The sequence below is a fragment of the Homarus americanus genome, unplaced genomic scaffold (assembly GCF_018991925.1).
Source record: "Homarus americanus isolate GMGI-L3 unplaced genomic scaffold, GMGI_Hamer_2.0 scaffold57409, whole genome shotgun sequence".
Taxonomy (NCBI): domain Eukaryota; kingdom Metazoa; phylum Arthropoda; class Malacostraca; order Decapoda; family Nephropidae; genus Homarus; species Homarus americanus.
Window position 1 is genome coordinate 1 of NW_024748879.1, and position 19,670 is coordinate 19,670.

The 19,670-nt window shown below is 38.1% G+C and overlaps 1 long non-coding RNA gene across 1 annotated transcript in view; it reads left to right on the plus strand.

The window, feature by feature from the left end:
• Nucleotides 1-200: 200 nt before the first annotated feature.
• The window catches only part of LOC121853219, a 48,065-nt gene continuing 28,595 nt past the window's right edge, over nt 201-19,670 (plus strand). Inside the window, exon 1 of the long non-coding RNA XR_006086281.1 lies at nt 201-387. This is a non-coding gene — a long non-coding RNA (uncharacterized LOC121853219). The remainder of the gene's footprint in view (nt 388-19,670) is intronic.

Below are 19,670 nucleotides of genomic sequence, written 5' to 3' on the forward strand. Positions count from 1 at the left end.
AGAAAGTTGACACACAACAAAGAGAAATTTGACAAATGTGCTACAAGCTTTTCGCAGTCACGATTTTTTTTAGCTACTTTAACCCTTATTTTTTACACTTTTTGGGCCTTTTTTAAGATATTATTACCATAGTGAATTTAAGCGTTTTATTTACCCATTGACCTGCCATCTTACGAAAAAAATCTGACCAACAACTCGTCCATTGCCATCGGCCAGAGTCAAAAGAAACAGCTGACACAACTGTTCCCACCGTTCATCAGGGCCATCTAGTGTCCAGGCCAGCGGACCACGGGGAGCTGTAACACGCCCTTCCTCCTCTATACTCTCCTTGCCGGTGACATTGGCAGCTGCTGACACTTTCAAAACAAACTTGTAGCTGAGTCGTAGGTGAGGCTGAAACTTTTACTTTATTTTACTTTTACTTTTATCTTCTTCACCACTGATTGGCTCGTTTGCCGCGTGGGCGATCAGTTACGTCTCTGTTGGCAAGTACTGGGCATGTACTGTCTCCTGAATGACCTGCTCCAGTGTTGGTCAAGTCTGGTCTTGAGAGACCTCACACTGCCGTCACAACACTGGTATGGTCCAACGAATTACCCAAAAGTACCCAAAAGTATATTAATTCAGGGTAAAATCTTAACGAATATATGTTTTACATCAATAAAACCTGATTAATAATGTTTTCATCGAAATGTAGTCAAAATAATGAAATAATAAACAGCGAAAAACGCTAAATTCCAAAGAGTCACCTATCCAAAATGGAGATATAATTACCGATGTTTCTGTTACTTTGGGGTATTTAACATAGGATTTACTTTTCATTAGGTTAGGTTGGGTTAGCGAAGTGCATCACGATGGATCTGAGTTATCGCCATTGTTCACGAACTCTCTGGAATTTAGCGTACGCCAATACTGAAAGTTTTTCGCTATTTATTATTTCATCTTTCGAATTATTTTTACAAAATTACACTAAAAATATTATTAAACATGTTTTGTGTATGTATAACAGATATTCGTTAAGATTTTACCCTGATTTAATATACTTTTGGGCACTTCTGGGTATTTCGTGGCTCCCCACTGGTATGATTTCATATCTTGACTGTTGTCTCCTAATTTTAAACCCCAAACTCACTATGGGGCTCACTATATAACATAGTATGAATGATATTTTTATGAAGATTTTGTATTCCATTTAATTTAAAAAATAGCATTTGCATGATGAACACTTGGAGAGTTTACTCTTCACAGGTTATAGAAGCCACTAGGCCAGGGGTGGCGAACCTTTTTGAGAACGTGTGCCCAAATTGGAGATAATAATCTTCTGAAAAATTCTCTCGTGTGCCCGTAGGAATTTTGAGCAGATTATTATTATTATTATTATAATTATTATTATTATTATTATTATTATTATTATTATTATTATTATTATTATTATTATATTTTTATTATATTATTATTATTATTATTATTGCATTTTCACACCCCACATTCCTACCACTAATCTATTATCATATTCGAATAAGACGTCTAATTATAAGATAATTTTCATCTATTACATTACCGTCGCAAATGCATAATAACGGAGATAGCGTATCCAAAATTGTCTATATTTTCTTCCATTAATCTTCCGCCATTATCGCCTACCTCACCTTCCACACTGCGTGTCTCCTTCATAAATCATCACGCGCATGCGTTTCAGTACACGTCTCGTGGCCAATGAAAAGAGTTTTATTTTTGCAACCAATTAAAATGATTATTGGTTTAATTCGTGGTATTTTTGGCCCAATCAAAATCGATTTTTATTTTGGGTCTCATATTTCCAAATTCATATTCATTTCCGACCTTGGAAGTCTGTGATGGGTGTCACTTAAATTATATGGAGCTGATTGCGAGTTTTTTGGGAAAAAACGAAGAAACTATAGCATTTTTACGATTGCATGGTGTTCTCCCGACCTCAGTAAAGTGTCCTAAGTGCAAGACTGAATGTAAATATCGCAAAAACCAACATATGTGGCGTTGTCCTAACTTGTCCCTTATCCCAAAGACAAAGAAGAGACGGCAATAAGGTAAGAAAGAGGTGATTCCATCGTATGGTGAGAGTCAGTTAGGTTAGGTTTCGTTTATGTTTTTTTGGTGTATTTTGTATTTGCTTACCCATTATTTTTTTTTTTGGAAAACTTTCCATGAAAAAAAGATCTATAAAAAAAACCCGGCCAATTTCCGATGAAAATGAAGGTCATATTCGGTCTAAACACACTCAAATACACTAGAAAAATATATTTTTTACTTTCTAACAGTGGGCTGAACTTATGCAAATTTACCTTATTATTATTATTATTATTATTATTATTATTATTATTATTATTATTATTATTATTATTATTGTTGTTATTATTTTTATTATTAATATTATTTGGGAATTTTGCAAAAATTTTATAGAAAAAGAGAACAAAATGCTTGAAAACATTCTTAGAGAAGTTTATTTAGGCAACCAGTAACTCTTCTGAATTGTTTTATATGGGATAGCTTTAGGAATTACATGTTACAGGTTGTACCTCTCTAGTCCGGCAACCTCGGGACCTGACCGGTGCCGGACCATGGAAATTCACCCTTTTCCTTGATAGATAGTGACTTGTGCTTATGCTTGGAAGCACTAGCACCACTTTCTCTGCATCATGGTTTCTTTGAAGACATATTGAAGGGTTAAATGTCGTATAGTAGCTTCTCAAATTTCGCGAGTTTTTAATTCTTAACGTATTTTATTGGAACACAAAAAAATAAATAAATAAAAATTTTGACGGCGGAAACTTGAGTTTTGACGGGTTTGAACGGCCCGCCAACATGCAGACAACGTGCACAATCGTGTAAACAGCGTCATTTCTCTTACGTACAAAAGATTCATTATTGTTTATTACTGAATGTCTTTTTTATTGAATTAATGTTTATGTGTGCAAAATGAGCAATACAATTCATTCATAATACGTAGAATATTAAAACACACGAGGAAATGCCACAGCATTGTTTTCGTTGATTACAAAACCAGTGACTGACTGGTTCTACATATAAAACTGAAGAAAATAAGACCTTGGTTGTAGCTGTAGTAAAATTAATATGGTTGTTTTAAGTAATGTTAATAAATGGAACACTAGAAGTAGCTAACGATAAGGGTAAAGAAAAAAGAGAGATCGCGTAGGTAAGTGCGCACACGTGAAAACATACAGTGACCCCTCGGTTAACGAACTCAATCCGTTCCAGAAGGTCGTTCGTTAACCGAAAAGTTCGTTAACCGAAACCATTGTTTCAATGGGTTTTTGGGCAATTGGTTCCAGCTCACCGAAAATTTCCTAAATTCAACAAAAATGGTAGAAAAGTTCGCTTACTTTGAGGTGTGTATGTACAAGGCTCCTGGATGATGATGATGATGATGGGATATAGAATGGGAGTGGAGGAGAAGGAAGAAGAGAAGGCATTGGGGTGGACGAGCAGTCTCACTTTTTTTTTTTACCATTAATGGTTAGCTACTTATATTGTTCCATTTATTAACATTAAATAACATTACAGGTACTTCAAGCAACCATATTCATTTTTTTACATTAATTTTACTACAGCTAAACTCAGGGTCTTATTTTCTTCAGTTTTATATGTAGAACCAATCAGTCACTGATTTCGTAAGCTTTAACATAAACAATGCCGGCAGCCGTCTCGTCTCCTCTAATATTCCACGTAATATTAATAAATTGTATTGTTAATTTTGCACACACGTACATTATTTCAATAAAAACAAATTCAGAAACATTAATTAAAATATATATGAACAGTAAATAAGTGTTGCTTTCATGTTCTTATGTAAAGTAATGACGATATGTTTTCACATGTGCGCATGCACACTTACATATGCGATCTCTCTTTTTTCTTTACCATTATCGTTAGCTACTTCTATTGTTCCATTTGTTAACATTAAATAACATTACTTAAAACAACCATATTAATTTTACTACAGCTACAACCAAGGTCTTATATTCTTCAGTTTTATATGTAGAGCCAGTCAGTCACTGGTTTTGTAATCAACGAAAACAATGCTGTGGCATTTCCTCGTGTGTTTTAATATTCTACGTATTATTAATGAATTGTATTGCTCATTTTGCACACATAAACATTAATTCAATAAAAAAGACATTCAGTAATAAACAATAATGAATCTTTTGTACATAAGAGAAATGACGCTGTTTACACGATTATGCACGTCGTCTGCAAGTTGGCGGGCCGTTCAAACCCGTCGAAATTCAAGTTTCCGCCGTCTAAATTTTTATTTATTTATTTTTGTGTGTGTTCCAATAAAATACGTTAAGAATTAAAAACGCGCGAAATTTGAGAAGCTACTATACGACATTTAACCCTTCAATATGTCTTCAAAGAGACCATGATGCAGAGAAAGTGGTGCTAGTGCTTCCAGGCATAAGCACAAGTCACTATCTATCAAGGTAAAGGGTGAATTTCCATGGTCCAGCAATTTCCATGGTCCGGCACCGGTCAGGTCCCGAGGTTGCCGGACTAGAGAGGTATAACCTGTGTGTGTGTGTGTGTGTGTGTGTGTGTATATATATATATATATATATATATATATATATATATATATATATATATATATATATATATATATATATATATATATATATATATATATATATATATATTGCGTTATCGGTGACGTCATATGCCGTATCGGACTGTGATTGGGCCAAGCATCCTTACCTCCCTCCCTCGCTAGCTGTGATTGGTTTAATGTACTATGACGTGCCCCGCCGCGGGAGCGTTCAAGCCCCTTGACCTACCCGCGTCAGTTACACCCCTCCCGGCTACACCGTGTATATCGGTATCCATTGTTCCATAAGAATGGCTTCCACCGGACCACCACCACCACCACCACCACAAGGAAACCTTGCATTACCTGGACCCAGCCGCCCTCAGCCAAAGAAGATACGACGTTCCTTAAGCTACGAAATTAAATACAAGATCATACAAGAGTTGGAGAAAGGAACAAGACAGGTTGATCTCGCGCGCCAGCATGGTGTTAACGATCTACGTCAGGACTATCAAGAAGGATGCAGCCAAGATAAAGGAGCACATGAACATCACAAAGTCTACAGTGCTTCTATGGTCAAGTATTGCCACAACCAGGTGCTTTTCAAGACGGAGAAATTACTTGTGAGCTACTTCATTCGTCAGGCACGACAGGACTTACGACCGCCTCAGATATAGATAAAAAAAAAAATTTTTTTTTTTTTTAAATGACACACGCATTTTCTATACCGAAACGTTTCCAGTTAATGTAGTCTCCATGTATAATTAGAAAATTATGGGGGCCCCATGTGCATTCAGCTGACTACATTAAAGGTTAAGTGCTCAGTCACACTGTATCCATTCCTTATTATTTATTACTTTCACTGTACTGTATCCATTCATCATTATTCATTACTTTTACTGTACTGTATTTCATTGTAGATTTTTTATTAAATTTTTTTTTTTATCTATGTCGGACTTACACCATGTCGGACTTACGACCTGGATTCGGGTCCCTAACCCCGTCGTAAGTGGGGGTCTAGGTGTATATATATATATATATATATATATATATACAGTATTACCCGCGCTTCTTAGCGGTTTTTCATAACATTTTTATCATATAGCGAAGTGCCTGCATGAAATGAACTTTTACTTAACACGGATTTTTCACATATCCTTGTTAGTGTCATTTCAAAGAAGACGCTATTTTTAGATTTACTTTACCGCCACCCTGCCTGACTGTTTTGCTCATAAAATTCATACAAATTACCACGGCAGAATATAATTTACATTGCTGGAATTCTTATAATTTGGTGATCATTTTGAATATAAACATCATATATTTTGCATTAGACATACAAATTTTAGATAAAAATTTTTCTCAGAGTAACTATGTTATCTTTTGTGCAAAATATATGACATTTATATTCAAAATATTCCTGGTCTTACAAGGAATCCAGCAATGTCAATTATATTATCCTAACTTTAGTTTGAGGTATTATTTATTACAAAAAAGTTAAGTTCTGGTTTTCCCACACATCTCCTTGGGACGGTTGGTGGGGGGTGGGGGGGAGGGAGGGACCGACCGACCATCTGTTACCCCGTGAAGAATATTATTTTTTTTTTATTAACTGAAGATATTTGTCTTAGCTCATAAAATTCATACAAATTACCCGGTCTGAATATAATTTACATTGCTGGAATTCTTATAATTTGATGATCATTTTGAATATAAACATCATATATTTTGCATTAGACATACAAATTTTAGATAAAATTTTTTCTCAAATTAACTATGTTATCTTTTGTGCAAAATATATGACATTTATATTCAAAATATTCCTGGTCTTACAAGGAATCCAGCAATGTCAATTATATTCTCCTAACTTTAATCTGAGGTATTATTTAATACTAAATGTTAAAAACTCTGGAAGGGAGGATTGGTGGGGGGTGGGGGGGAGGGTTGGGACTGACCGCGCGGTTGGAAGAGGGTGGGAGGCAAGGTGGGGTACTTTGATTGACAGAAAGTGTTGTGAAGATTATTTTTTTTTTTTTATTAACTGAAGATATTTGTTTTAGCTCATAAAATTCATACAAATTACCCGGTCAGAATATAATTTACATTGCTGGAATTCTTATAATTTGGTGATCATTTTGAATATAAACATCATATATTTTGCATTAAACATACAAATTTTTAGATAAAAAATTTTCTCTAGGTAACTATGTTATCTTTTGTGCAAAATATATGACATTTATATTCAAAATATTCCTGGTCTTACAAGGAATCCAGCAATGTCAATTGTATTATCCTAACTTTAGTTTGAGGTATTATTTATTAAAATTTAGTGGTTTTCCCCCAAAAATTTCTCAGAGAGGGAAGAGCCGGCAGTGTAGTGTGAGAGGGGGAGGGAGTTGAGTCCATTATTTGAATGGACATTAACTTGGCGACTGTATTTCTCTATTTCTCTTAAGTATTAATTGTGTGCATGTACCATCATAAAATTAAGATGTTATTTTTACTACAACATAGGTATGTGCCTTCAAAAAGTGGAGTTTGGGGGTCGGGCCGGTTTCTATTGGAATTAATCCCATATGTTCTGTTGTTCACTTAACGCGGATTTCACTTAACACGGGACCCTCTGGGTTCTATTGACCGCGTTAAGTGGGGTACAACTGTGTGTATATATATATATATATATATATATATTCAGAAATTTCAGAGTAATTTCAAATGCCCCGCCATGAGTGATACTGAGCGTTCAAGGTCATCTGAGGGGAGGGAGCGCTGCCTGCTCGTAGCGAGAGATTGCGGAACTAGGCCTATATGATATTAAATGTAATTTACCGAATTAATAATGATGCGATTCATGAAGTTAAGGGACTATTATTGAATTTGAAATTATTATAGATCGTTTAGCAGTCTGAATAATGTTACGGGTGTCCCAAGGAGTTATTAGTTAGGCGGTAAATATATCACGTAGGCCCAAGCTAGCGCCTTGGGGAGACACGACGCTGGCTAGCCCAGTCCCGGAGAGCAGTCACACAGACAAGACGTTCCGCGCGTCCATCAGAAATAGTCACGTGGCCTAGTCACCTGTGCTGCGCTATTGCAGTATAACAAGTAAGTCTCATTCGATCTCAGACAGGGTTAGATAGGGCAGTGGTAAAGTTAACTAGAGCTAACAGTGAGTTCATTTCAGGGTTTCCGTCAGAACCCACTTGACTGGAGTTGACCGGAGTTGACCGGAGTTTGACTGCGAGAGATTGACTGCCGTTTGAGACTGCCGTTGATGATTGAGGGTGGCGACTGTCGCCATTGGACCGATCAGAGTAGGCCTGTCACTGTTTAGCGGGGTACCAAAGGATCTCTTGAGGGAATCTAGCCGTCTGGGTGCCCAGCGGACGTCGGCTCACAACACCACATGTCCAGAGCCGCTTAGTGAAACCCTCTTGCTAACGGGAAGCTAAAGCTCCTCTCAACTGCACAGGGTCTGATTGGCTCACTCTCTTCCTGCCCATGGACGCACTGGGAGTACACTGGGGCTATCTGAGTATATTAATGGTCACACACTGAGACCGTGAGTCTAGGATTCTAGGAGATACCTAGAGGAACATTTTATCTTCCTTATTACGGGTGTAGTTAACACCATTCCTCAGACTGATATTATCTTGACGTGTGTAGTTTAATATTTCTTAAATAATTCTGATAGTAGTGTTTTTTTTGAATGTTTGTGCCATTAAGTGGAACCAGAGTGATACTGTGATTTGATTCTTTTAATGCCTCTAATTGTTCTTCATAATTCTGATCTCAGGTATAACCTTGTTCCCCAGAGTAGTGGTTAGGTTAGGTTAGGAAGTGTACATCTGTTGGGGTGCTATAATTTTGTTGAAAGCCCTTAAGGCCTATTCATTGTAGAGTAGTTAATTTCTTATTTTTTAATACCATTTCCTAAGTGACTGATATTATTTTGTGAAAGCCCTTAAGAGGCCTGTTTCATGTGTGCAAGCAACATTTCTTAATACTTCAAATTTATTGTTGCCTGTGTTTCTAATAATTTCTATGTCATTTATAACTTTTATTCCCCAGAGTAGTGTTTTAAGTTTAAGTTAAGAGGTGCGCATATTGGTGTACCATTATTTGATTGTGTTTGTAGTGTTGGAGGGAATATAAGTGTCTAAATTTTACAGTGTGTCTCATTCATCCCAGTCACAGACGCTATCCTTCCACGGGTCACGGACAGTTCATTTTGTGTAGTAGATTTAAGTGTTCTTGTGCTGGTTCGGGATTTTTCTCAAAGGGGCGCTTCCACTGCCTTTACCATCTATTAAATTTTAATAAACCCCAAGTCAAGTGAGAAATTAAAGTCCAGCAAATTCCGACCGGTTACATATATATATATATATATATATATATATATATATATATATATATATATATATATATATATATATATATATATATATATATATATATATATATATATATATATATATATATATATATATATATATATATATATCCGTATGTAGTTCGAGTTTTTAAGACCCAATTTTGTGGCAAAAAATTGGGAATCGACCTTTAAACGGGTAATAGTTTCGTTAGGTTGAAAAATATTTACCAGTAACTGCCAGTAAACAATGGAAACGACGCACCACCAGCTGTGAGTGTCGGTACAGTTGCCAGGGCAGATCTCTTGATTCATCATAGCAAGCCCAAAGTAGCCAAATGCATGGTATGGTATGCACAGGACGATGAAAAACATAACGTATTCATTTTTAAAAGTTTATTTATAGATACATAAATTTTTGTTCATTAAATTTGAAACATCAATCTTTGTTAATTAAATTTGAAACAAAAGAAAACTACGATACCGTATTTCTAAATATTTTCATTAAAATATTACATCACAAGTATATTTTACCTTAACTGTGCCTGAATGAATATATTCTCAGAAATAAATATGGAAATGTAATATTTTTGCTGAAATGACGTACATATTACAATGGAAAGTGGGATAAAATCGTGACGAAAACAATGACTTTCGCTTTCTTTTGTTGTTCAAAAGATTTTACCGTAATTGCTTTACAAATGGTTTTCAGTTAAAAAACTGTTGTATTACAATAATATTCTATCCTAATTCACTTGAATAAATACTGTGATGCCATATTTCTGAATTTTTTCATTAAAATCCATCAAATCATAATATGATGTGAGTCAGGTCATCTACACACATTTACCAGTTTCAAGATTTTCCGTTTAAAATTTTAAGTTACCGAGTATTTCTTTTCCCAAATCGTGTTACAATAATGTAGGTAAAACAGTTTACTATTGTACAAACTCCACAGAAAAACAAATTAACAACTGGAGACACCAAAAATGTAAGAAAAAAATGCTGTGTCTGACTTGCAACACTGTTGGTAGGGTCAGGTGGTTCTAACGGCATCCTGCCAGTACCCGGTAATCAAATTTATAACAGTGTCTAACATCAATTACTGTAGTTTATCTGATGTAGGCAATATGAAGTAGAAAGTACCAGTTAAAGTGAGAAATTGGAAGAGAATAAACAAGAAAGATGTCGTTGGGCTATTTTGGTAGGGCTGAGGGAGAGAGTACCTTTTGTTTTGTCTTTTTTGGCGGGAGAGTCACGCAAATATCCGTACTGGTATTTGTTTGGTGTCTTCTGAATTTTTAAAAATGAATACTTGTAAATTAAAAGTACCTTAACATTGTATTATATACAAACTTGTCATATTTCTGGAAAATAAGAAGCAAGAAAATAAGAATATACCGGTAAACACAATTTCAACGTACGCTAAGATTAAAGGCTGCTTAAGAAGGGCCGATGCAAAAACAAAGCCTCCGCGACCAGGGCTCTGCCATATCAGATAGACGGTACACATGTTTTTCGAATCATTTACAGTTAAAAAACTGTTACATCACAAGTGAATTAGGATAGAATATTATTGTAATACAACAGTTTTTTAACTGAAAACCTTTCGAAAAGCGATTACGGTAACATCTTTTGAACGAAAGAAAGCGAAAGTCATTGTTTTCGTCACGATTTTATCCCACTTTCCACTGTAATACGTACATCATTTCAGCAAAAATATTACCTTTCCATATTGTCTGAAATACATAGTAGTTTTGCTGAAACGTGATGTATTTCAATGTAAATTAGGATAAACTACACGACGAAAACAAAAGACTTTACCTAAGCTTCTGATGTTCAGGAGATGTTACTCGTTTTTTTTTAATGGTTTTCGGTTAAAATACTGTTATATTAGTGATATTGTATTCATACTGTGTTTGATATAATGCATTCACGGAAATGTAATATTTTTGCTGAAATGACGTACGTATTACAGTGGAAAGTGGGATAAAATCGTGACGAAAACAATGACTTTTGCTTTCTTTCGTTCAAAAGATGTTACCGTAATCGCTTTTCGAATGGTTTTCAGTTAAAAAACTGTTGTATTACAAGAATATTCCCTCCTAATTGACTTGAATAAATACTTGAATGGAAATATACAATATTTTTGTTGAAACTACCTGCGTTTCAGTGTAAAGTGTCGTAATAATAAATGGTAAAGAATTTGCCTTCGGCACCTGGTGTTTCCGGCATGGCGAGCCTCTGTTTATAGGACGTAGAGTGTTTTTACTGAAGGTTTTGTTGTTCCATTACCCTCAAAAACTTGGGTCGACCTATAAACGATGAATATTACAAATTAACGATTTCTTGGTCAAAAAATCAGGGTTGACCTATAAACGAGGGAGGGTTATAGACGAGTATATTTTTTTTCTTTTTTTTTTTTTTACGGGGATAAGCCCACCCGGGCACAGGTTACTGACCCACATCAGGGCCTGGGGCCGAAAATATAATAATACTACTACTACTAATAATAATAATAATAATAACTATTATTATTATAATTATAATTAATAAATATTAATAACAAAATACTAAAAAAAACAAAATATTTAACATAATCATAATCATAAATAAATACAAAATCGAAAAAAATAAATCAATTATGAGAAATGATAAACATTATGTATGTTGTATTGTCAAAGTAAGAGAAACAATTGAAACCCTGCAATTGTGTGTAAATGAAGCAGAAAGTCAGATGAGCAACCTGGGACTTGGTCACAATTTTCGTGATGCCATATGGCAGCAGGGTCTATCATTAGACAACACATTATGCTTCTAATATCTTCCCAGGCGGTAGTACCTCCCTGTTTGATAGCTGCCTACTACCTCATGGATTTTGCATTAGACATACAAATTTTAGATCTAATGTAATAATTTGGTTTACAAAAAGCAAATATTTTATCTTTTGTGCAAAATGTACGAAGTTTACATTCAAAATATTCCTTGACCTGCAAGGAATCTAGAAATGTCAATTATATTATCCTAACTTTAGTCTGAGGTATTACTTATTACTATACCTTAAAATCTAGTGTTTTCACCCATACATTTCTCAGAGAGGGAGGAGCCAGCGAGCTTGGGAAGAGAGAGGGGGGAGTTGAGTCTATTATTTTAATGGACATTAACCTGGCGACTGTATTTCTCTTAAATATTAATTGTGTATGCATACCATCATAAAATTAAGATGTTATTTTTACTACAACATAGGTATTGTGTTGGAAAAAGTGGAGTTTGGGAGTCGGCCCAGTCTCTATTGGAATTAATCCCATATGTTCTGTTGTTCGCTTTACGAGGTTTTCACTTTCCGCGGTACCCTGTGGGTTTAATTGACCGCGTAAATCGGGGCATTACTGTATATACAGTAGTGAAAGGAACAACACCTATAAAGGGAACTATAATATCAAAGAGAAGACAAGGTCCTATTCACGATATGGAAAAATTATTGGTGATACGGATAGAAGACCAGATACAGAAGCGTGTACCCTTAAGCCTTCTAACCATACAGGCTAAAGCAAGAAGCCTGTTCCAAAGCCTGAAGGAGCAGGCAGGAGATGAATGTGATCAAACCTTTACAGGAAGTCATGGGTGGTTTGATAGATTTAAAAAACGCTACAGTCTACACAATGTTAAGGTGAGTGGAGAGGCAGCTAGTGCCGATGTTGGTGCTGCCGAAGCTTTTAAGGAGGAGTTAGATGATGTGATTGTGGAAGGGAATTATTTGCCTGAGCAAATATTCAGTGTGGATGAGACTGGATTATTGTGGAAGCGCATGCCTGAGCGGACATACATCCACAAAGAGGCGAAATCAATGCCTGGATTCAAGGCATTCAAGGACAGAATTACTCTTCTGTTGGGGGGGAATGTTGCTGGTTTCAAGCTAAAGCCCTTCATGATCTATCATTCAGAGAACCCCAGGGCTTTTAAACATGTCAGCAAGCACACACTGCCAGTGTTTTATCGCAGTAATAAGAAAGCCTGGATGACCCTAGTACTGTTTGAGGATTGGTTCATGACTTGTTTCATTCCACGAGCCAAGGAGTATTGTCTGCAACAACAGATTCCATTCAAGATTTTACTGATTTTGGATAATGCTCCGGGACACCCACCACACCTGGACGACATGCACCCTGATGTTAAGGTAGTGTACATGCCACCTAACACTACCTCTGTCATCCAACCCATTGATCAAGGTGCTATTGCTGCCTTTAAAGCGTATTATTTACACACGACCTTCGCTCTGGCTGTTGCTGCTACTGAAGGTGAGAAAATGCTCAGAGAATTTTGGAAGGAGTACAACATTTTGTCATGTATAAAGAACATTAGTGCAGCATGGGATCAGGTTACAAAACATTGCATGAATGGAATATGCAAGAAAATCCTGAAAAGATATGTGCACAGTTTTAGAGGATTTAATGAAAATGAAGTTATTTCGGATATTAGTAACAAGATAGTGGAGTTAGGTAAACAGCTGGAGTTAGAAATTGATAATGAAGATGTTGGACAGTTGGTTGAAAGTGTAGCAGAAGAGCTCAGTAACGAGGATCTTATTGAACTAGATGCACAGAAAATTGCAGAGGAAGAAGAGTGACAAATTGTAGAAGAACCTGCACCCCCCAAAAAGTTTTCAGTGAAACAAATGGCAGAGGCATTTGCTACAATTAAAAAAGCAATGCAAATGTTTGATGGCATGGATCAAAATTATGAGCGTTATGCCAAAGTTGACAGAACGATCCAAGATGCACTTGCTTGCTACAGAGAAATTTATAATGAAAAGAAAAAGTAAACTGTGCAGTCTAAATTGGACGTCTATTTCAAGAAGTCCCCCAGTGCTGTCTCCTCACGCCCCACCAGTGCTGCCTCCTCACGCCCCACCAGTGCTGCCTCTTCACGCCCTCAAGATGATGCAATACCTTCAACCAGCAAGTTTACACAGCACATAATCCTGTCTGAAGAAAGCGACATTGATGACCCACCTAGCCCTGTCTCCTCCTCTGCTTCTTCCAATTAATATAGTCTCCATGTATCCTGTAAATAGAAAATTATTGGGGCCCTGTGTGCATTCAGCTGACTACATTTAGGGTAAGTGCTCAGTCACACTGTATTCATTCCTCATTATTTATTACGTTTAGTGTACTGTATTTCATTGTAGATTTTTAATTTTTTTTTTTCCAAAAAAAATTATTTTATTTTTTTTGAATTTTTTTTATTTTTTATTTTTTTATCTATGTCGGACTTACGACCATGTCGGACTTACGACCTAGATTTGGGTCCCTAACCCCGTTGTTAGTCGGGGAGCACCTGTACTAAGGAATAACGAAGTCTCTGGTGCACTGCACTCTAAGATTAAGAGAAAACGGATGACTCAGGCGTCCTGAAGTGAGAGACAACGGACTCCTATGAGGGGGCACTCAAATAAAGAGGCATGGCTACGTGTTTTATGGACTACCCACTGTACAGTATTGATCGTATAATTTTCATCACTTTGTAATAAACCTAGTCATGCCTATGTGTGTTTCTGATAATTACCATAACATTATATATTTATATATTTAGCGGTTGTACAAATACAAGGCCTCACACATGCCACTCAGACTGTCAGACATGACAAGTCTTACCAACCATAAAGACAGTTGAAGCTTTAAACATCACTCACAATGGATCTTGAATATTCCAACTGTAATCAGACATACCTAAGTTGCGTCAACAATTGCAACCCCAGTTGCAATATCAAATTATGTGTCATTACTAAGGAATAACGAAGTCTCTGGTGCAATGCACTCCAAGATTAAGAGAAAACGGAGGACTCAGGTGTCCTGAAATGAGAGAAAATGGACTCCTATGACGGGGCACTCAAATAACATACACATAGCTGTATAATACAATATTATGCAATATTAACCCCTAAGTGGGTTAATTCGGACAATCGGCTGAAACGGACACCCTTCCCCCCCCCTATTAGTCCGTTTTAACGAGGGTCGACTGTACTTTTAGCAATATTACTTTGATACAACTTGATAAAATGGACAAACAATGGAAATGAAACAAACAAAATTAGGTAATTACGTTCAGGAAGCTTCCCTTTGGCCGAGCGTGTAGCGTGACAGGCAAATAGTCACACTGGAACCTGATAACCCGCGCTGGGCATTTAAACAGTGGCGGGAAAAGGCAAGCGTTCGGGAATATCACCCGGGGTGCGCTAGTCGGGCATTCTGGAACATCACCCGGGGCGGAAGGATTATAAAGTAGATACCCAAAAATGTTAATCGAGTACAGTACTCGGGTAAATTCATTTCGTTACTTTACAACTCTTCCAATCACTGCTCTACCGGGAACTACCTAAAAAGTTTGACAATTCTTTTGCTTCGCAAATTCATTGTTCATCCATAGTTTTACGAAATTAATGCTTTATCATAATTCTTCCATGTTCACTTTGAAATTAACCTAAAGCCTTGGGATGTTTACAAAAAGAGAGTTGCCAGATGCCTCCACAGGTTGCGATAGTCTATACAGAAACTTGCTTTCGCACCTGTACTTAGACTTAGTAGAGAAAGAGTGGTGTTATAATTTTCTGATAATTAGCCTTGTGTATACAGTACTGTTTCTAATTCAGTTTTGATTTCAGTTTCAAATTTTAAATATCCTTGTGGTACTGTTTGTATATTGTACTGTACAGTGGTGGGCACGGTTCCGCTAACCGCTAATTAGCGAAGCTAACTCTTGTTAGCGGATTAGCGTTTTCGCTACCTTTGGAAACCATTACCGGACCAATTAGCTTCCGCTAAATTTAGTTCCACTAACTTTAAGTCCGCTAACAAAATTTATACGTATTTGTTCCTGTCTGTTGTAAGCGTGTGACGCCGCGGCGCGTGTCTCTAACAGCCAGTCAGGCATGCTTGGCTGACTGCGTGTTAGTAAGTGCAAAGATATCTTGAGGGCCGAGAGAGCCATCCTGTCAGATGGCAACTTTGAGAGGCTGATGTTTATGAAGGGCATCCAGCATCACGTCGAGGCGATGGAGAAGGCCCAGCCACTGCAGCCGGAGTGAATGGAATTTTTCGATTATTAAAGTTTAATACTTTTTTTTTACAGTAAATAAAGACTGTCAGTGTATGATGAAAGAATCAGAGAATGTAATTGTAAACTGATGTATAATTTCATTTCTCATTTATTTGTTAATTTAAATAGGATTTTTTTTTTTTAATATATTTGGTTATGCTAAGTACTGCATAAGTTCATAACCAGGATGTCGTCCAAGGTGTGCGCCAAGCAAAATATTCTAAAAACTTACTTTTCATTAAAGTTTATAGTTTTCTGCTTACAGTAGTACCCCGCTTAACGTGGTCAATTGAACCCACAGGGTACCGTGTTAAGTGAAAACCGCGTTAAGTGAACAACAGAGCATATGGGATTAATTCCAATAGAGACTGGCCCGACCCCCAAACTCCACTTTTTGACGACACACAACTATGTTGTAGTAAAAATTTTATCTTAACTTTATGATGGTATGCACAAACAAGTATATAGAAGAGGTTAGGTTAGGAAAAATAAAGGTTAAGTTAGGAAAAATAAAGGTTAGGTTAGGAAAACTAAAAGTTATGTTGAACACTTACGTTAATAGAAGAGATGGGTCGGCATACAGGGATGGAGGCTGGTTCCGAGGCAGAGGGCAGATTACTGGCCCTCAGGTGAATCACCATTACTAGGTGCATCACCATCACTATCAGTTACAGTTGTCAGGGCTTCCCTGACAAATCCCTCAGTCACCTTCACTGTCACTGGCTCTGGCTGGCTGTGGTGGGTTGCGGGCGAAGAACTCGGTAATGCTTTTTTGACGGCTGGTGTTAATGTTGTCTTGATACACCGTGATGTATGGCTCCATAGCCTGCACCAGCCGGGTATGGAAGACTTCATAGCGGTCATCGTCATTGTCGCGGGAAAGGAAGGACTTCATTTTCTCTGCACACTCTATGGCACCCTTAATATCACTATGAGTTAAACTGTGTTCTTCGGAGAATGACGCACCTTCTTCCTCTTCACTGACGTGCTCATCTTCCAACATCTCGTCGGCAGTCACTTCAGGATCTCTGATCACATCCAGGATATCTTCGTTGGTGGTCTCGGAGAAGCCTTCAGCTGTAATATTGTGCGCAGCTTCTCTGGCAAGGTCCACTGCTTCTGCAACAGACTGAACCTCACCAGTCACAGGTTGACTCCGCCTCTCACCTGGTATGCCATGCAACACATGCCTCCATGCGTGACGAATCGTAGCAATAGACAGCTGATCCCATGCCTCCACCAAGAAGTCTACAGCTTGTTTGACGTTAAACTTCTTCCAAAACTGTTTGACGAGAACTTCTTGAGTCGCCACCTCTTGTTCCTTGTCCTCGTTGCTTTTACTCTCGCTGTCGGTGTCACCCAGCTTACGCAACTCATCCTTGGTGTTGGTAGAGTCGTTCAGGAGCTTGAACTTCTTTGCAGAGTACGCAGCTTTCACATTGCAGATCAACTCCTGGTCCATGGGCTGGATTAATGATGTAGTGTTGGGAGGAAGGAAGACCACTTTTACGTTGGGGTGACGATCCATAAGCAGGGGCGAGTGTCCAGGTGCGTTGTCAAGGAGCAAGAAAATGTTGAATGGAACATTTTTTGCTCGCAGAATTTCTTCACGTCGGGAACAAAACAGTCGTCAAACCAGAAGAGGGACAGAGAAGAGGACATCCACGCCTTACGTGCGGTTAGCCAGTGGACATTAAGCTTGTTCATGTCCATATTCTTGTAGGCGTGCGGCTTGCGGGCTGTGTGAATTACCGATAACTTTGGTTTACAGGTACCGGAGGCATTGGTGGTAAAGAGGACGGTGATGCGTTCCTTCTGCAACTTCCGACCCCTTACCTTGCTGGCAGACTGGACAACGAAGGTCTTGGACGGTAGCTTTTTCCAGAAAAGACCAGATTCGTCCATGTTAAACACCTGGTCGTCAGTGTACTGTCCTTCCTCCATATCCTCACGTAAGAACGGAGGAAAATCTCTAGCCGCCACACGGTCAGCACTCGCTTCCTCACCACCAATGTTGATGTTGGTGATCTTGTTCCTCTTCTTAAACCTATGCAGCCAACCAGAGGAAGCATTGAAGGGTTTGGGCTCTGCAATTCCCAGCTTACGTGACACTGCTGCATAAAGTTCACGTGCGTACTCCTGCACTGAGCGCGTGTCCACCGCCATGTTGCGTCGCGCCTGACGAATCAAATAATTCACCAGCAAATTTTCGACCTTTACCAGCACCCTGTTCTGGCAATACTTGATCATTGAAGCACCTGCAGACTTTGTGATTTTCATGTGTTCTTTAATTTTGGCTGAATCCTTCTTAATAGTGCGAATCGTAGATTCGTTGACGCCATGCCGGCGCGCGAGATCAGCTTGACGTGTTCCTTTCTCCAAATCTTGAATGATCTGGTATTTCACTTCGTAGCTTAGGCCACGGCGTGTCTTCTTGGGCTTAGGGCGGCTGGGTCCAGGTAAGGAAAGGTTTGTCTCTGGTGGCGGTGGTGGTCCGGCGGAAGCCATTTCACAGAACAATGAATGCACGTATACACGGGGTGGCCTGGAGGGATGAAACTACCGCGGCAGCCTCCTCTTTCCTCCCTCCCTCCCTCCCTCCCCGGGTGGACACGTCATATTACTTTAAACCAATTACAGCTAGCAGCAGAGGGGGGTAGGGATGCATGGCTAATCACAGTCCGATATGTCATATGACGTCAGTGATAACGCAACAAAGACACACACTGCGCAACCTTACAGCGCGGCTTGCCCAGGCGGAGGGAGGCAGGAGGGGAGGGAGGGAGGAAAAGGAGGAGGAGGGAGAGGCGAGGCGAGGCAGGCGGGAGTGGGTGGCCGGTGGGGCGAATCTAAAAATAGCGTCTCGAGCCGGACACTCTGCGCGTATATGGGTAGATGAACCGCGTTAAGTGAAAGTTCGGTTCTGGCGAGGCACCACGTATATGCAAAATCGCGTTAAGTGAAACCGTGTTAAGCGGGGTAATACTGTATTCACATGACTAAGACCAAGAATAAGTTATATAAAAATGCACTGGTATAATGTGTATGTGGTTGGTATTGCATATTTACATGAATAATGTATAAGGCCGATAGGTTGTATGAGAATGCAAATTAATTATTTGTGAAATTGTGTACAGTGAACACCTTGATAAGTTGATCATCATCTGATCTGGGCATGATGCTATTTGCTACCTATGCTATACAGTACTATAGTTTTTGGATTCGTTTAATACTTTCTGTCTTTTCGTACAGTAAATAAAGATTATAAAGTGTATGTTGAAACTTGAATGTAAACTAATGTTTAATTTCATTTGTTCATTTAATTATTTGTGTACACCTTGATCATCATCTGATCTTGGCATGCTATACCGTTTTGGAAAGCTCTATGTCTAAGCTACAAGACAACATATGAAAATTTCAGCTCTCTAGGTCTGTTTTTAAGGGTTTTAGAGTAAAAAAAAAAGAAGCAGCTAAATTCATATAATAAAAGTTAGCGGTTAGTGTTAGCTTCCGCTAATTTTTTTAGCTGTTTAGCGGTTTAGTGTTAGCAAAGTTAACTTTTTAGTTAGCAGATTAGCGGTTAGTGAAGCTAACTTTTCGTTTAGCTGTGCCCACCACTGG